At 46.1% G+C, this 17,438-nt stretch overlaps 1 pseudogene; it reads right to left on the bottom strand.

The window, feature by feature from the left end:
• The window catches only part of LOC131814146 (mitochondrial ornithine transporter 1-like), a 395,300-nt pseudogene extending 391,223 nt beyond the window's left edge, over nucleotides 1-4,077 (bottom strand).
• Nucleotides 4,078-17,438: the final 13,361 nt, after the last annotated feature.

The raw sequence follows: 17,438 nt of genomic DNA, 5'->3' as shown, positions 1-17,438 counted from the left end.
CTGCCTTCGGCTCAGGTCATGATCTCAGGGTCCTGGGATCGAGTACCGCATCGGGCTGTCTGCTCAGCAGGGAGCCTGCTTCCCCCTCTCTCTCTCTCTACCTGCCTCTCCATCTACTTGTGATTTCTCTCTGTCAAATAAATAAAAATAAAACCTTTAAAAAACAAAAAAAGAGGGAATCAGTGTAAGGGGCAAGGGTAAACCAGGGTTTTCATCTGGGAAATAGGAGCATCCCAGCACTCCTCTGGCGCTAAAATAACACAGGAACCTAGAGAACCAAGTCACCAGGGACACACTTCCAATTACCGCCCTCAGGCTGAGTAAAGGTGATATATCTAAAGACTGGCCTGTGGGTTGCAAGCGCTGCCCAGGAGTATTTACCTGTGCCTTTTGAGGCCTCAGTTTGACCTGGGGCTCAGCCCCTGCCCAGCCCACGCTTCCCTGGCAAATCCTAGGGCCTGTCTTTTCTTTTTAGGGCTTTAGAAACCATCAAAAATCAGTCTCAGTTACCAAAGACATTTCTAAAGAGTGTCCTCCTTTCTTGCCTTGGCAGCAATAAGGACAGTAAGTAGGACTTCCCTGGACAGACGGCATAGTAGGATTCTGGACTACAAGGGCTCTGAAGACTGCCAGGCTTAGAGTGAAATCCCACGTCACCTGCACATGCCAGCTGTGTGACAATGGACAAAGGACTTCAACTCTGAGCTGTGAGGTTTTCCTGCTGTGAACTGAGGACATTCCCACCCTGCACCCACACTCAGAGTTTTATTGTAAGGGAACTGCTGTACCTTCTGCCGTTCTTAGAAGATGATATTACTCTTCGATTACATGGATTCCCTCCATTACATGGATTCCCTCCAAGGAGAAAGCATGTTCCTTCTGGGAGTGACGAAAGCAATATTTTCACCATGCCTTCATTGGATCCCACTTGTAGCAGGTACTCCAAGACTAGAGGATGTGTTTCCCCTGGAATTACCTGCAGCCCCCGCTGTGAGGTCAATGGCAGCTTGGATGGCAGGACTGGACTTCATGTTGGCCCACTCCTCTGCTGGTCTCTGTGGAAGGCAACTCTCCGGAGCTTATGACGGGTGTCTCATATCCCTGAAAGGAGACCAGAGCTCACCATCAGTGAAGCCTCTGCAGCCTTTCTCTAGAACTGCTGCCTGGTTACTGGGACGTCAACCTCTGGGAGCTGGGAGATCAGTTCTCCCTTTTGCAAAAAAAGAAAAAAAAAAAGAAAGTAAAAAAGAAAGGAAGGAAGGAAGAAAGAAAAAGGCAGTGAGGTTATCAGTGCAGCTTAGCAATTGGCCTGCCTTCTACTCGCCCACCATCTCCCCATGAAAAACTCGCAAGTCAAAACCCTTCCGTGAGTTATCAGAGCTCTAGCCACTCATAGGGAGCATTTCAACCAACCCTTCTGAAAATCTTACAAGTGAATGCCAAATACCACAGACACCCAAGCCATAACAAACTAGTTTTTCAGAGGCCTAAGTGGAACTGTCAGGAAACTAAGCTCAGTTCTAAATTCAGACAGCAGACTGAGTTGAGTCCCTCTCAGGAGTCACAAATCAGTAGGTCTGGAAAGTAATGGCTTAGGCGTTCTGCTAAGTGACATATGCGTGGGTCTCAATTCCTGATCTTCCCCCAGCAGGATGAGCCCTCAGGCCCCTTAGGCTGGAGGTCCCCCCATATCAAAGGTGAATAATAGAATTATTATCATAATATAAAGGCAATCAAAATAGCCACAAGGGACAGCTGTTCTTAGAACTACGGAGTACAGCACCAAGCATTAGTCACGGTCATCAAAGGCCTCTTCAGACCTTCTCAACCATAACCATGTACACCGAACACATGGGAACCTTGTTAAAATACAGATTCTGATGTGCTAGGCCTCAGGTGGGACCTTGCCAGTCACTACAAACTCCCAGATGAGGCTGATAATGACTGGCCACCAATCACATTTTGAGAAGCAACACTGTGTCCTAAATTTGTTTGATAAGAATCACTGGGGCACCAGTAAAATATTCAGATAACCAGGCCTCTCTCCTAGTTTCAGCATGTTTGGGCTAGAGCTTAAAAAGTTTGGGAAAACTAGAGTCTACACCTCAACTGTCAAGACAAAAATCAACTATCACAGAGAAATGGACTTTAAAAATACAGATTTTTATAAAAAAGGAAAGGTGGCTCATTAACACATAATATCAAGATAACCAATTCAGCTACCTATTCTGTGTGGTTTTCAAACTAAGTAAGTGACTTATCCGTCAATACCAAAGAACAATTTTTATTTATCACGCTAAAGACCTCTGTGCTCCCACCAGGCCACCTCTTGGGAGGGTGGAGGGCCAGCTGGGTTATTAATGAGTGCCAACGTGGACCTAAACGTCAGTGGAAAATCATTTTATCCACTAAGAAGTCTTTTTTAACCACTTGACGCCTGCTGTGAATGATCAGACACCAAGAATCTTGCTTCTTTGCCAAAAAAAAAAAAAAAAAAATTGTAAAACCAGCAACCACAAAAGTATAGTACTAGACTTGAAAAAGCAACTAAGTGAAACAGACAAGACATGCATTTTATGTTATTGATAGGACAGGAGAGGCAGTATCAATAACTACAGTTGACGAGGTTGTGGCCATCCTGTACCTAGAGAAGGCTATGAGGGTCCTAATCCAATCTCTTCCTTTTCCAGATGGAAAACTGAGGCCACAAAGCAAGAGCTTTTCCAAGGTCATACAAGTAGTCAGAGGACTCAAGTCTTGCCTTTTGGGTGTGTGCCTACCGAGCAATACTTAATTCCAGAGTATTCCAATGTGACCAAAAAGAAAAGCAAAAAACAGGCACCGAATCCTGCATTTTAAAGGGAAAATGGAGGCAAGTGGGGAGAGTCACACAGAGCCTAACCCATGTGGCTTCTCCGTCGGTTGAATTCTTGGGGTGCCAACATTTCTTAGTTTATAAGAAAGGCACAGATCCTACTATGTGTCATCGCTGTGAATTTAACCCCCTCCGGTAAGTTAAACTTAAACGCATCAAATCCCACAAGTAAGGACTCAAGAGAATTACTAAAATACTAAATAAACAGTGATGGGAACTAACAAGATTAAGTCAGCAACTGACTCACATTATTGTGTGGTTTAAGAAGGCGGCTTCAAGAAGTCTGGAAAAATACGTTCGGCTTGGGGGAGGCAAGACTGGTCAGCAGAAGTTAAAACTCAGTCTTGAGCCAGTTGAAAAGCTGAATCCTTTTCGCGCCCCTTTACCTCTCCTGCAAGCACAGGTGGGTCCGACTCCAGGAGAGACAGACAACATCGCCAGCTGCACAGCCTTCTGAAGTTCCCAGGAGAAATGAGTCTCTCGCCTGGGAGAACGCTCTGAGTCCGCCTGCTCCACCAGGTAGGGTTGGTGGAGCTCAAGCCGACCCGGCTGCCCTCCCGCCCAAGACTAGAGCCGGACCTAAGGCGCTGAGATGCCGGCCCGTCTGCCCGCTAACACGCCGGCCAGGCAATCGCGCTCCGAGGCTCCGGATCCCGGGGGCACAGGACCCGCGAGGGAGACTGCTTCCCGCTTTCTCGTCCTCGGACTCCAGCCCAACAACCTGCACGAGTCTCCCATTCATAACCGCCCCCACTCGGGCCCGGGCACGGGCGGCGCGGTGCCCAGAGGCCTGATGACTCTCCGCGGGGCAAAGAGGACACCCTTCCTGGCAGGTGACTCTACGGAAAGGAGCCCGCGGAGCCCCGTAGTGTCCGGCGAGCCCCGGCCCTCGGCGTCCGTAACGACCTGGGCGCGTGGACGGCACGCGGGCCGCGGACCCCAGAAGCCCGCCGGCTCCCCGGGAAGGTCGCCCCGCCCCGCCGCGTAGGCCCGCTCGCGCCCTGCTCCCTCCCGCCGCCCCCGGAGCGGCGGTTGTGGGGCTGCGCTCACCGCCAGGACAGTTGGCCGCGCGTGCTGCTCGGGCTCCGCCGCCCGGGCAGCCGCTTAACACCCACGTCCGCCGCGGGCCGGCCCTCCGCCCCGCCCACCCGCGGGGGAGCGCAAAGGGCGGCGGCCCCCGGGGCCCGGAGCTCCCCTGCGGCTGGGGGTTGGCAGCGCGGGGCGGGAGCGGGGAAGCGGAAGTCCGCGGCTTAGGCGGCGCACTCGGCCCCGCGCAGGTCACGGGACCCCCGGCCCGCGCGCCCGCGAGCTGGAGGACCTGGAGGACAGGGAGCCCGGACCCCCGGAGTTGCTGCCCTTCGTCCCGGTTCCCGGAGGACTCCGGAGAGGCTCGACCCCAGCTGGAACTCAGGGCGGGGGTTGAGGGTGTTGGAAGGACCTGCTGAAGTCTTTGGGCTGGTGAACCGTGCTTGGACTCAAGGTCTCTATTTTATATTTGGCTACAGAAGTACGGGAGGCGTGGTGATGAAAAATATATTCGCTTATTGCCAGGGAAAAAAACCCACAAAACAAACGTGCCCTATTTTGCCTACCTCAAGGAAATCCATCCTCGCCTAGGACATTGGAGAAGGTCCCACCCACCGATGAAAACTGGCTCTAAATCGGGCTTCTCTGATCTTTCAGTTCCTAATGAGTTATAGGCTACCTCTGTGGCTCTCTGGCATTTTATTTAAAAGCACTATTCAAAGAATCTTGTATACGGCCAGTAAAGGAATTTTCTCCAGTTCGCCAAGACAGAGAGCTAACACCCACTCAACTGGAAAGCTCTGAGTCTGTTACTGACAGCTAGCTGCTCCGTATAACTCAGTCATGGCCTTCGGATTTCTTTGGCTCAGTCTTCATGTATTTATTTTCATTTTCTATACTGCATTATCTTCCTTAAACTGTGCTATCTTTTCCATTTACAATTTGTTTTTGCCGTTTGGTTGCGGTGTTGGATGACTGACAATATCACTTAAGTGATGGGGGGAGGGGAGACTTAAATATCCCCCATGACTTGTGTTAGTGCAAGTGCTTAACTTGAAGTTACAACTGAAAAGACTTTCCAGAGGTAGGAGGCGCTATGAAGGCATCAGAGCTCCTGATAAATGGGGGCACTCAGAAAAACAGCAAAACTGACTTTTCACAAAACCAGCACTTTATTTTTTTTAAAGATTTTATTTATTTATTTGACACAGCGAGAGAGATCACAAGTAGGCAGAGAGGCGCGGGGTGGGGGTGGGGGGAACAGGCTCCCTGCTGAGCGGAGAGCTGGATGTGGGACTCTATCCCAGGACCCTGAGACCATGACCTGAGCCAAAGGCAGAAGCTTAACCCACTGAGCCACCCAGGTTCCCAAAATCAGCACTTTAGAAGTCAAATTTCTGAAACTCAATTACAGAAACAAGCCAGGGAGTTTGAAATACTTGCCCAAGGTCACTTGTGACCTAACTGGTGGGAAGCAGACTCAGGAGCAAAATCTACTATTACAACATTCTAGAGGACTCAAGGACTTTCAGTATCCCCTGGTCCAGTGGTTTTAGCAAGCTAGAAACTTGAGACTCAAAGAAAACCTTATTAAGGACAGAGCCAGTCTGTGGGTACAGACTGGAAAGAGCAACAGGAGTTGGAGCCAGGATGCTTGTGTAAAAATCTGGGTGACCTTTAGTGAACCATTTAACCTTTTCAAACCCCAGCCTTCACGCAACTGCATCACAACCTCTGATCTCCGTGATCCTGCTGGGGCAATCCACCACGCGGGCCACTGCTGCTCTGGGAGCCAGCTGGCGCCATCCACCACCATCATGAGGGCAGGCGCTACTCCAGGTCACTGTCGCGCCCTCACGGGGCGGCCAGCCAACCTTGTTCTTTGTGTTGTCTCCCTTGAGTCCCTTCTCCTACTCTCACAAAAGCTGCTCCAGACTCTCACCACTCCTGCTCTGTTTCTTTTTTCCCCTCACATTTCCTCAACAACCTTAGCCTCAGTTTATGTGTAAACTCACAAATAACCAGGAAACATTTGTGCATATTTTTAATCCCCAATTAGCAAAGTTACCTTTTTTGCAAAAACCCTAATCCATTTGCCTCTGTCCTGTTGTTTTCCTTGCTGTATCCTGGTGCTTCACACCCTGCCTGGCACCAATGATGTTGGTGAAGGATGGGAGACTCAGAGGCCAAGTCACTTGCCCAAAGTTATATAAGTACTAATGAAAGAGCTGGAACTCTGCAGAGTTCTGTTCAAGTCTGAAGTTCATGGCCCTAACTTCCCAGAAGCTTCCTTTTAAAAGCAAGAGAGTTGCAGGAACCAGTTCTTTCTCCTGAAATAGACCTCCCTTCACATTTTATAAATTCACCTTGGCAGCTTAAACTCCCTCACAGGAGTGGCTCTTTCTGTTTTTGCTGCATTAGGAATAGAGAAATATAAGATGTTGAAAAGCTTAACATCTCACAGAAGCTCAGAGAACTAATTGCAAAATTACCTTCTTGGTGTCCACTCAAACTTTGTTCTAAGGGTAATTCCCCAGGCATCTGATGGCCTCGAGAATAGGACTTTACAGAGTCCTGCATTACTGCCATCAGTATAGGTAGGTTACCCCAATGGCATTTCAGATCTGGGTTCCAAACAGCAGGCGAGTCAATGCACTGACCCCCGTGCCCCAGGAAGTTGTTTGCTACACTTGGGACTACGCAATCCAGGGACATTAGTACAGCCGACTATGTGATGAAGGGGCAGATGTGACGTAGGTCAAAGGTGGGGGACAGAGTTGCTAACATGAAAAAGTGAGCCTTTGCTGCTTCAACAGTATTTCACAATGCACTAGTTAATGATACAAAAATGGGGATATAATTTCATCACTTGGAGCATTTTGGCCCTAATACCATGTGGATGTGTCTTAACAAAGTGTTAATTGGAGTTGTAAATAATTCAAAAACTTAAATCATCTCTGATTCAATACTTTCAATTAATGAGAAAGAAGAAAAAAATGCTTTGATCACACAACTCCCATTGATTATTGTTGACTGTTGATGTAACCTTTATTGGAAACTCTCTCAAATCTTTTTTGGAATGAGGTAGAGTTTGTATTTGAAAGAAGCATGGATTTGGATTTTTGTCACCAGTGTGGAATAAGGGACTTTGTATCCCATTAAAGAGTTGTTAAGACAGTGTTTTAAAGGGGGTTGCTTGGGGCACTTCGTTGGCTTAGTCGTTAAGCATCTGCCTTGTGGGGCACCTGGGTGGCTCGGTGGGTTTAAGCCTCTGCCTTCAGCTCAGGTCATGGCCCCAGGGTCCTGGGATCAAGCTTGCATTGAGCCCTGCATCAGGCTCTCTGCTCAGCGGGGCGCCTGCTTCTCCCTCTCTCTATGCCTGCCTCTCTGCCTACTTGTGATCTCTGTCAAATAAATAAAAATCTAAAAAAAAAAAAAAGCATATGCCTTTGGCTAGGGTCATGATCCCAGGGTCCTGGGATTGAGCCCCACATCAGGCTCCCTGCTTAGCAGGAGGCCTGCTTCTCCCTCTGCCCCTTCCCCTGCTTGTATTCCCTCTCAAGCTGTCTCTCTCTCTGTCAATAAAATAAATAAAATCTTTAAAAAAATAAAAATAAAGGGGGTCATTTTCTTTTGTCCTTTCCTTGACCGCTTTTTAATGGTACAAGCAAGAAAAAAAAAATTGAGCTGAGCCCTATATTTCATAAGCCTTAGGTTTGAATTTGTAATATACATATATTTTTAAAGACATCATTTATAGTAGCAAAGACTTAGGATAAATTTAATGGATCATCAATAAAAGGAAATACTATGTCATAATTTTTAAAATCATTTTCTTAAATCATATATTTTAGGGTTGTTTGGCTGCAAATAATAGGATGCACAACTCTTCATATACTTATTTTGAATATAAAGAGAAATCTAGAAATAGGAATTTCCAGGGTTGGTTAATTCAACAGCCCAAAAGTATCTGGGTCAACTTCTCTATGATTCTCTTGACTTTTCCCTCATGATCACAAAGTGGCTGCCACAGCTCTATCACATCCACACATGTAACATCTAAGGCCAGGAAGGAAGAATTCTCCATATCTTTTTTATCACACACACAAAAATATTTCCCAGAAGTCCCCTGGCACGCTTCTCCTTGTATTCCACTAGCCCAGAACTTGAGTCTCATGCTTGCCCAAACATAAACACTGGGAAAAGAATGGAGTTATCATATTTGGTTTAGATAGGGGTCAGAAAACTTCTGAAAAGGACCAACCAGCTAGCAAATATCTTACTAAATATTTTGCAGGGCATGCAATCTTTGTCACACCTACTCAGCTCTGCTGTTCTAAACAAAAACAGCCATAGACATGGTAAAGAGGTAAGTATGGTTGTGTTCCAATAAAACTTTTATCTATGAGCATTGAAATTTGAATTTCATGTAATTCTTACCCGTTACAAAATATTATTTGATTTTTATTTTTTCAGACTTTTAAAACTGTTAATTTTTTTTTTTTCTGTATGGCTCATGACCCTACAAAAAGAAGTGGCAGGCCATGGGTTGCTTGGGTGGCTCAGCCGGGTAAACATCTGCCTTCAGCTCAGGTCATGATCCCAGAGTGCTGGGATCCCTCTCCCTCTGCCCCTCCCTGCCACTTGTGAATGCTTCTTTGTCTCTCTCTCTCTCTCTCAAAGAAATGAATAAAAAAATCTTTTGAAAGAATGAAAAGGAAGGAAGGAAGGGGAAGGGAAGAAAAGGGAAAGAAAAAAGAAAAGAGAAAGAGAAAAGAAAAGAGAAAAACGGTAGGTCAGATCTGGCTAGCAGGTTGTGATTTGCCGACACCTGGTTTTAACCAATGATGACTTACCTCCTTGGGACTGTAGGAGATGCCTACCTTTCCTGAGACATCACCACGCAGACCTGGAGGGGACTCAGGGGGAAGCAGGGTTTTGTTAGGTAATCAGGAATGTCCCCCACAGCATATTAAGCATAGGGTAAGTTTCTTAAGAATATAATCACTTTTAAAAAGCATATTTGCAAGACTACTTCATGAAAGACACACAGGCAATATGCTATGGCCGCTCAGAGAGCAAATGCATCCTAGTTGTGTGGTCAGGAGAGTCTTCAGAGAAGGGGATGCATTTGAGTGGAGCTCTTACTGTCTAAAATAGGTACTAGATAAATTCCATTTATGGAGTGCTTATGACCAAGCATTGTGTACTTTCCCATTTTTGTACTCACAACATCCTATGAAGTAGACACTTAGAACTGGGAACACATAGGCTTACAGCTCAAATAACTCCAACCACCTAAGGCTCTTCTTGCTGACCTCTGAACCCCTGTCCTCACTGCCTGCCCCCACCTGTCTAATTCAGATTTTATTTTACACTTTCAAAACAGATAGAGGGAACACAGAGGAAAAGTGTGATGATGAATTCCCTGTCTCTGAGGCCCAGCATGGTCAAAATCAGACTTCTCTGACCAGGGCTCATCCAGACTGCTGAGAAGGGAACCCCACGGAAGACAAGGGAAGCCCAGGGCGCCCCACCCCCACAGAGAACTCTGCAGTGAGTCCATCCCTGTGTTCTAGCCGCAGGCAGCATATGCTTAAAACTAAAGAGGGTTTCACCTTAACGTCTACATTTTAAAGCTGGAGCATTTCAGCAACAAATAAGCACAGAGAGCTCATCCCAGAAGTGAAAAGAAAGGGCTATTCCTCTGACATCTGGAACTCAAGCTGCTGTGCTCAGTCCAGCCCCACAGGCTCAGGCAGACACACGAGGGGGCGGTGGCTGGTTAGTTGAGCAAGCTTTCCAACCCGCGGAAGATGGAAAGCCTTCCAGGCTCTCCTTCCATGTTTCTTGCATGGACAGCAGACATGCAGTCCGTGCTAGAATTCCTAGCCTACGAGAGACTTCCGTACCATATCGAGACTGCTTGCTTCAGCCATGAGTCCCTCACAACGGGCGGACATACCTAGTTAAGGCTCAGAAGCCATTGCTGAACAGAACTGCCTGATGAATCAAAACAGAAAACTCCCACTGCTGCATGTGGTAACGAGGAGCAGAGGAGCCATGGCCTCCAAACATCGACTGAAACAGCAAGAAGCCCGACACGCTTAACAGTCGTGGGTCGTCGGGAAATTGGCTACAAGTGAGGAGTGATTGAAGTCCGCAAGTGAAAGTTCTATTCGGGACAAATTCTTACGTGTTGGAATGAAAGCACTTCATCAACTCCTAGAGTTAATGATCGTAGACGGATTGTTCAAAGCACACGCTAGCACAGGAAAACAGATTGCATGTCAATATGGATGGCAACTGGACAGTCCCAACCATTTGTGCCTGTCGAAATCCTCCTACTATTTACCAAGGCCTGTATTAGACACAGGCGCCTCAAAAGCCCTTTCATGATCTGTTGTTCTCCCAAACACATCTGTTTATTGCTTCCTATCAATAAGGAACTTTCATTGACCACTGATGGGTCAATGAAAGGATATAATCTGAGTGCTGAAAATACAGAAATGAAAGACACCATGGCTAGCCTCAGAGAAACTTCAGTCCAGGTAAAGGAGGAAGAAACAAATAATTAAAATTTGGTGAGGGCTTGCTGCAGAGGGGGGCGGGGAGTGTGGCATCCCAGAGAAGGGAACGAATAAGGGACAGAAAAGTGAGTTGTAGGGGAAGTCCCCAGCGGACCCCCATGCTGGGGTGGGTTTTGAAAGACAAGTGGCCCTTTCTTAAGGGAGGAAAGCCTGTTGATGTATCACTCAGAACTCTTACTTGCAATTAACAGAAGCCAACTCTGGAGCACAAAAAAGAAAGATTACAAGGATGCTGGGTGACTTCCGCGTTTGCTGAATGAGCCGATGGAGCTCCCCAAAGAACTTCTTGCAAGGGTCTCCAAGCCCACTGCTTGAGCCATGGAAACTGGAACTGTTGAGCCATGGAAACCATGCTGCAACTCCTTTAGAGCTTCTAGATGTTCTAGTCTGTACTACTGTCGCTTTCGTACCAGGGCCTCTGCATCCTAACTGCTGCTCTTCCAAGCCAGGCACCTTCGTTACCAGCCTGGCCAGAGAAGTCACTGCCACGCCATGGCCACTGCCTTGTATCGCTCATTTCCAAATCAATAAATCACACAGAGGCAGCTGATGGAAGGAGCGTGAGTCAGGCGCCTGGACTCTGATCTGCAAAGGGGGCTGCAAACGTGAGATTTCTGTCTTGTCTTAAAAGACAAGACAAGTTTCCTTGGTAGAACTCCCCAAATGTAGGCAGGGCTGTAAGACAATGCCAAGCAGCCAGAAAACACGACACATGTCCCCTGGAGACAGGCTGAGAATTCCCATCAGGGGTGTTAAAAAACAAAATTCGGCCAAGTGAATTTGAAGACCTAATTGGTTTTATTAAGTAATTCATGAATCGGGCAGCATACCATCCAGCAAGCAGAGAGAAGCTGAAAGGAGCTGTGCAAAATGGATGGTTTTCAGAGGAAGGAAGATGGAGCTAGAAGTTATTTGCCAAAGAAAAGAAAGGATTGTTTCAGGCCAGGTCAGCTTCTTTATGGGGAAAGAGAATGGCAGGATTTATCATGGAGATAACCTCACTAGGGCTGATCAGGAAATTTCATATTGACTGTTAAAACATCGCATTCCTGGGATACATTGAAACTGTAATTAAATCACGGTTTCTTGAGGCAGAGGTGGGGGCAGGTGTTGGCAAATGATTCTAATTGGGCTTTTTTTTTTTTTTTTTTTTTTTTTTTTTAAACAGAGAAGACTGCATGTACAAAGGTACAACTCATTTGGGGAACCATAGAAGTCTGGCTCTGTGCAGGGGAGGTGGGGGTATAAAGCTGAGAGCGCTGGAAAATTCCACTAGATGGGTGGGAGGAGCCACCCGCTGAGCCCTCAGGGCCCCTATAGTAGAATCTACTCTGTGTCCCTTGCTGAGGCGCAAGAACTCTGACTTATTCCTCCTCTGGCCCCAGCTTTGCCCACAGTGGGTTTTAGGTGCTGTCAATAGGAATACTTGTGAGAGACGCCTGGGCAGCTCAGTCAGATAAGTGTCCAGCTCTTAATTTCAGCTCAGGTCATGATCTCAGCATCATGAGGTGGAGCCCTACTTCAGGCTCTGTGCTCAGTACGGACTCTGCTTGAGGATCTTTCCCTCATCTACTACCCCTCACCCACCCACCCCCATCCCCCACCACTATGGTGCACACATGCTCTCTCTCTCTCTCTCTCTCTTAAATAAATAAATAAAACCTTAAAAAAGAATGAGTCATCGCAATAAATTTGTTGGATTGCACCATTGTCTTACAATTTATCAGTATGGCCTTTGTAGGTACCTGTGGTCTTCTCTCCCATAACTGTCTGCCTGAGACTCTCTTCCCTCACTCTGCCCCCGCCCACCACTGTCATGGTTGCACACTCTCTCTAAAATAAATAAATAAACTCTTTTTAAAAAATGAATCATTGAGGGCGATTGGATGGTTCATTTGGTAAAGCATCTGCCTTTGGCTCAGGTCATGATCGTGGGGTCCTGGGATTGAGCCCCATGTCGTGCTCCCTGCTCAGCATGGAGTCTTCCTCTCCCTCTCCCTCCACCCCTTCCCCCTGCTTGTGTACTCTCTCTCTCAAATAAATAAATCTTTTTAAAAAATGAATCATTGGGGCGCCTGGGTGGCTCAGTGGTTAAGCCTCTGCCTCAGCTCAGGTCATGATCCCACTACGTGGGATCAAGTCCCACGTCAGGCTCTCTGCTCAGCAGAGAACCTGTTTCCTCCTCTCTCTCTCTCTCTCTCTCTCTGCCTACTTGTGATCTCTGTCAAATAAAGAAAATTTTAAAAAAAATTTAAAAAATAGATAAAAATTTAAAAAAAAGAAATATATGAATAAATTTTCTTGTTTAGGTTCTTTTCATCTCTTATGTTCACATCTGACACCAGTCAGATATATCCCTTCAAATTTTCAGAGTCGATAAGCACTTAATTCAGCTTAAGCAGTTGCCATTTGGGGGAGGCAGAACTTAATGTATAGCTTCTCCATAATATCAGGAGGAACAGTTCCTCCTTTGGTCACTACAAAACAGTTGTCTTGGCAACGATGATGCTAGACTACCTCAGCCCTACAGTTCTTAGATCTTTCTTCTTCTCATATATATTTGGTTACTGTGGTCAATGGAAGATTTGAAGTCTATCCTCTTGGGAAGAATCCCTTTTGTGAACCAAACAAGACAACCAAAAAAGGAAGTTTTTATATTTAGGGATGTTACATAGATGGATCATTTAATATATGGTTAAAAATTGCACTTGTTTTTATCTTTTTAAGCTTTTTTAAAAAGTAGGCTCCAGGGGTGCCCGGGTGGCTCAGTTGTTAAGCATCTGCCTTCAGCTCAGGTCCTGATCCCAGGGTCCTGGGATAGAGCCCCACACTGGGCTCTCTGCTCACCTGGAAGCCTGCTTCTCTCTCTCCCGCTCTCCCTGCTTGTGTTCCCTCTCTCACTGTGTCTCTTTCTGTCAAATAAATAAATAAAAATCTTTAAAAAAATAAATAAAGTAGGCTCCACACCTAGCATGGAGGCCAACACAGGGCTTGAACTTACAACCCTGAGATCAAGACCTGAGGTGAGACCAAGGGTTTGGCCCTTAATCAACTGAGTCACCCAGATGCCGCTGTTAATAATTACCATTAGGATTTAATACCAGAAAGCGTAAGAGGAGGTTGATTCCTCTCATCCTAAACTGGTGCTAAGACTCAAAGGAAAGAGGCGGTAAGTTCCATACATTCCAGAAAGAGCTGCTGCGAGTGGATAACCACACCTCCTTGTAGGGTTAAACAGAGGCAGCTCAACCTGCTGCCTTCTCCTCCATCAGCCCAGCCCTCCTCATCCAGGCTCCACAGTCACAGTCTGCAGTAGGAGAGAAACTGACTAGGTGGCAGGGACATGTTTGTCATTAGACATAGGCGAACTGTGAGGGTCAGGGAGAGTGCAGGGCTCTTGTTGAGATGCCTATCCCCCCCATTCACAAAGTCATTTAGGCCACCAAAAAATTGAAGAGGTGAGGGTGGGGGGAGGTGAGAGAAATAGGTGAAGGGATTGAGAGGTTAAAAACTTCCAGTTTGGGGGCGCCTGGGTGGCTCAGTGGGTTAAAGCCTCTGCCTTCAGCACGGGTCATGATCCCAGGGTCCTGGGATAGAGTCCTGAATTGAGCCGTCTGCTCGTCAGGGAGCCTGGGTCCCTCTCTCTCTGCCTGCTTTTCTGCCTACTTTTGATCTCTGACTGTCAAATAAATAAATAAAAATCTTTAAAAAAAAATCCTTCCAGTTTCATAAAATAAATAAATCACGGAGATGAAAAGTATAGCACAAGAACTATAGTCAATAAGGTGGTGATAATGTATCGTGACAGATGGTGACCACACTTAAACATCGTGAGTGTTGTGTGATGTACAGCATTGTCATATCTCTATGTTGTTTGCCTAGAACTAATATAACATTGTATGTCAACTACACTTCAATAATATACTTTTTTTACATTGAGAGGAATACGATTGGCTCTCTTCCTAGCTGGCAGACTGTGAGCTGTCAAGTCCATGTCCTCCATGGTGCAGTTAACTGTCCAAGCAGAGTCAAGCATGATAAGGGGGTCTTGGGAGGGCTTGGTGTGTTTATTGGGGCAGCCAGAGTGCAAAGGTCTCATGGACCTAAGGACTGATGCCTGTTTCTCAGAGATTTCTGAAGGTGGAAAGGCTTACCCTACTGGTTTGAAGGTCTAGTGGTCTGGTGAAGGACATCAGGGCTCTCAGCCGGTCCCATGGCCCCATGTGACAGGAAGGGAGGAGCCCAGGGGCTGCCCAAGGAGCCAAAGGAGATGATCTATTGCCTGAAGAGGGTTTGGGAGTAGGCTAACCGCAGCAGAAGCCACTGCCCTTGTCTGAGAGGAGTGCTCCAGCATGGAGGGAGCCAGGGCAAACCTGCACACTCTGCCCTAGAGAACCCCACAGCATAGTCTCTGAAGAACCTCATCTGGGCAGAGACCACCAGCATCAGATGGACCCAGAGCAAGGCCCATGCAAAAGGCAAGCCTGACTTTCCTGTCCCCTTCCTGCCCCATCTTGGAAGAGCTGAACTCACAAGAGGAAAGGGAAGAGAGAATGAGCGAAATTGGAGTAGGAATTGAATCGGACCAAATTATCCTAACCAAAGGATGAGGAAGTTTTATGATTGGTGTGATCACTCTATTTCAAAATGCAAACTAGCCTCTGTTGACTGTGCTGTACTTTTTAATTTTCTGCAACATATCACATGCCATATAATCCACTTAAATATTATGTCTCTTATTTATTGTCTTTCTCTTTTTCTCTCACCTCTTTCTTCATCCCAAAATGTAAACTGGCAAGATCTAGGATCTTTGCTTTTAACTGTTTCCCTGGCCTCTGGAATGATACATTTGGGTAGCCCATCACTACATATGGCTGCTTAACTTGAACTTACAAGGAAATAAAGTAAATTCATTGCTTCAGTTGCCCTCGACACATTTAAATACTTAATACCCACATATGGCTAGTGGCTCCCATATGGGGCAGGACAGGTATGGAAAATTTCAGTACCACTGAAAGTTTTTGTTTATTTGTTTGTCTGTTCATTTGTTTTAAGTAGGCTCCATGGAGCCCAACTCGGGCCTTGAATCCACAACCATGAGATCAAGACCTGAGCTGAGATCAGGAGTCCAATTGTTAACAGACTGGGGCAGTTAACTACTCAGGCACCCATCACTAAAAGTTTTATCAAACATTGCTGATCTAGAACAATAGCTGGTGTTCTGTGGTACTCAATAAATATTTGTAGGATGAGTAATTGAGTGACTGAGTTGTTCTGAAGACAAGATAGTCTATCGGTTAAGAGAACAGGATCTAGAAGCAAATTGCTCTATTAGTAGTAGTGCGAGAACTTGGGTAAATGACTTGATCTTTCTGTGCACCCATCACAAGACACTTAGCTATTTCTTAACACTTAAAAAGTGCTTTTAGAAAATTGAGTATTTTGGAGAAACACAGATACAATCACTGAAAGGGTCTATAAATAAAGGGATACATCCATGCTTTGGAAGGTCCCGTATATTTGAGGCAACACAGCCTAGAGAGGATTGCAGGTCTGGAGTCAGATGGCTTGAGGGGGAAAGCCCAGCACCTATTTTTCCAGCTGGGTGGTTAGAATAAGTCTTCTGGGGATGAGAATGAGGGAAAGATATGATTCTACCAACTGATGCTCTGTGTACTATCCCCATCCCCACTATCCCCAGTGCCTCGGTGATCTCACCAATGAAGACTTCCACGTGCCACATTCTAACCTTCTCTTTATAATAGGATTCTTCACACTCTGTGTGCAAAATACTAGAACATGGCATTCAACTAATCCCCAAATGAATATCCGTCATTCAAAGCAGTAGTCGACATCTCCATCCCAAGCTTTGCGCTAAACACTGGAGATTTGGAGATGAAATGCAAAGCCTTGTTTCCAAATCGCAGGGACTGCATCAAGGAAAGGAGTTCACTGAGTATTGCAGAGGCATGTCTGGGATGCTGGGGAGCAACAGGGAAAGGGCACAGGACCAAGCCCAAGGAGCCAGGAAGCACACGTGGAGGAGGTAATGGCTGAGTCTTGAAGTATGAGAAGCAATTGTGAGTAGGAGTTTGAAAGGAGGAAACAAACTGTGAAACTGCATGAGAAGAAAGGAGAAAGAAGCTTGACGGTCTAGAAGCCCCAGTTGTTCAGTGCAGGATCAAAGGTGAGGATAATAGGAGAAGAAATTAGCAAGGAGCAGGGCTGGCCTCCACGGGTCCCGCAGACCCTGCTAAAAGTGTTGAGTTTGTTCAGAAGGTGGTAGGGAGTTGATGAGTAGACTTACTTTCTGATATGAATGTGGACAGGTGGATAGGTAACATGGAAGGGAGGTTGAAAGCACAGACTCTGGAGCCCGACTTCCTGTCCTTGAAGACCAGCTCTCCCATTTGATGGCTTTATGATGGTGGACAACTTCTTTAAGCCCCAAATTCCTTATCTTAGAAAGGGAAGAATAATTCTACCCGTGTCATGGAATTTGGTGAAGGTAAGATGAGGTAACATATATAAATAACTTATTATAGTCCCTGACGCATGATAAGTGGTCAATCAGTGGTAACTATTATTATTATAGGTCACTGGAATAATTAGCAATTCGGGTTTTTTTTTGTTTGCCTTATTTTTATAGTAAATACTAATTGAATGAATTGACTTCATCACAATGAAGGGAATTTAAAATGTTATCTATGTACCCTAATAAAAATATAAACATTTTATTCATTTAATGAAAATTGACCATGAATGATGTTCAGTGCTAGGCAGTTTTAGACACTGAGAATAAAGAAGGGAACAAGGATGACCAAGGTCCCTGCTCTCAGACAGCTTATCTTCTAGTGAGGGAGGCTGACACTAAATAAGTAAACAAAAGGGTTGACCAGATCTGTAAGCTCCAAGAGGCAGGGAGCTTAACTGTACCTTGTTATAGC

Source organism: Mustela lutreola, chromosome 13 (assembly GCF_030435805.1).
Source record: "Mustela lutreola isolate mMusLut2 chromosome 13, mMusLut2.pri, whole genome shotgun sequence".
Classification (NCBI taxonomy): domain Eukaryota; kingdom Metazoa; phylum Chordata; class Mammalia; order Carnivora; family Mustelidae; genus Mustela; species Mustela lutreola.
This window is presented reverse-complemented; position numbering and strand designations above follow the sequence as displayed.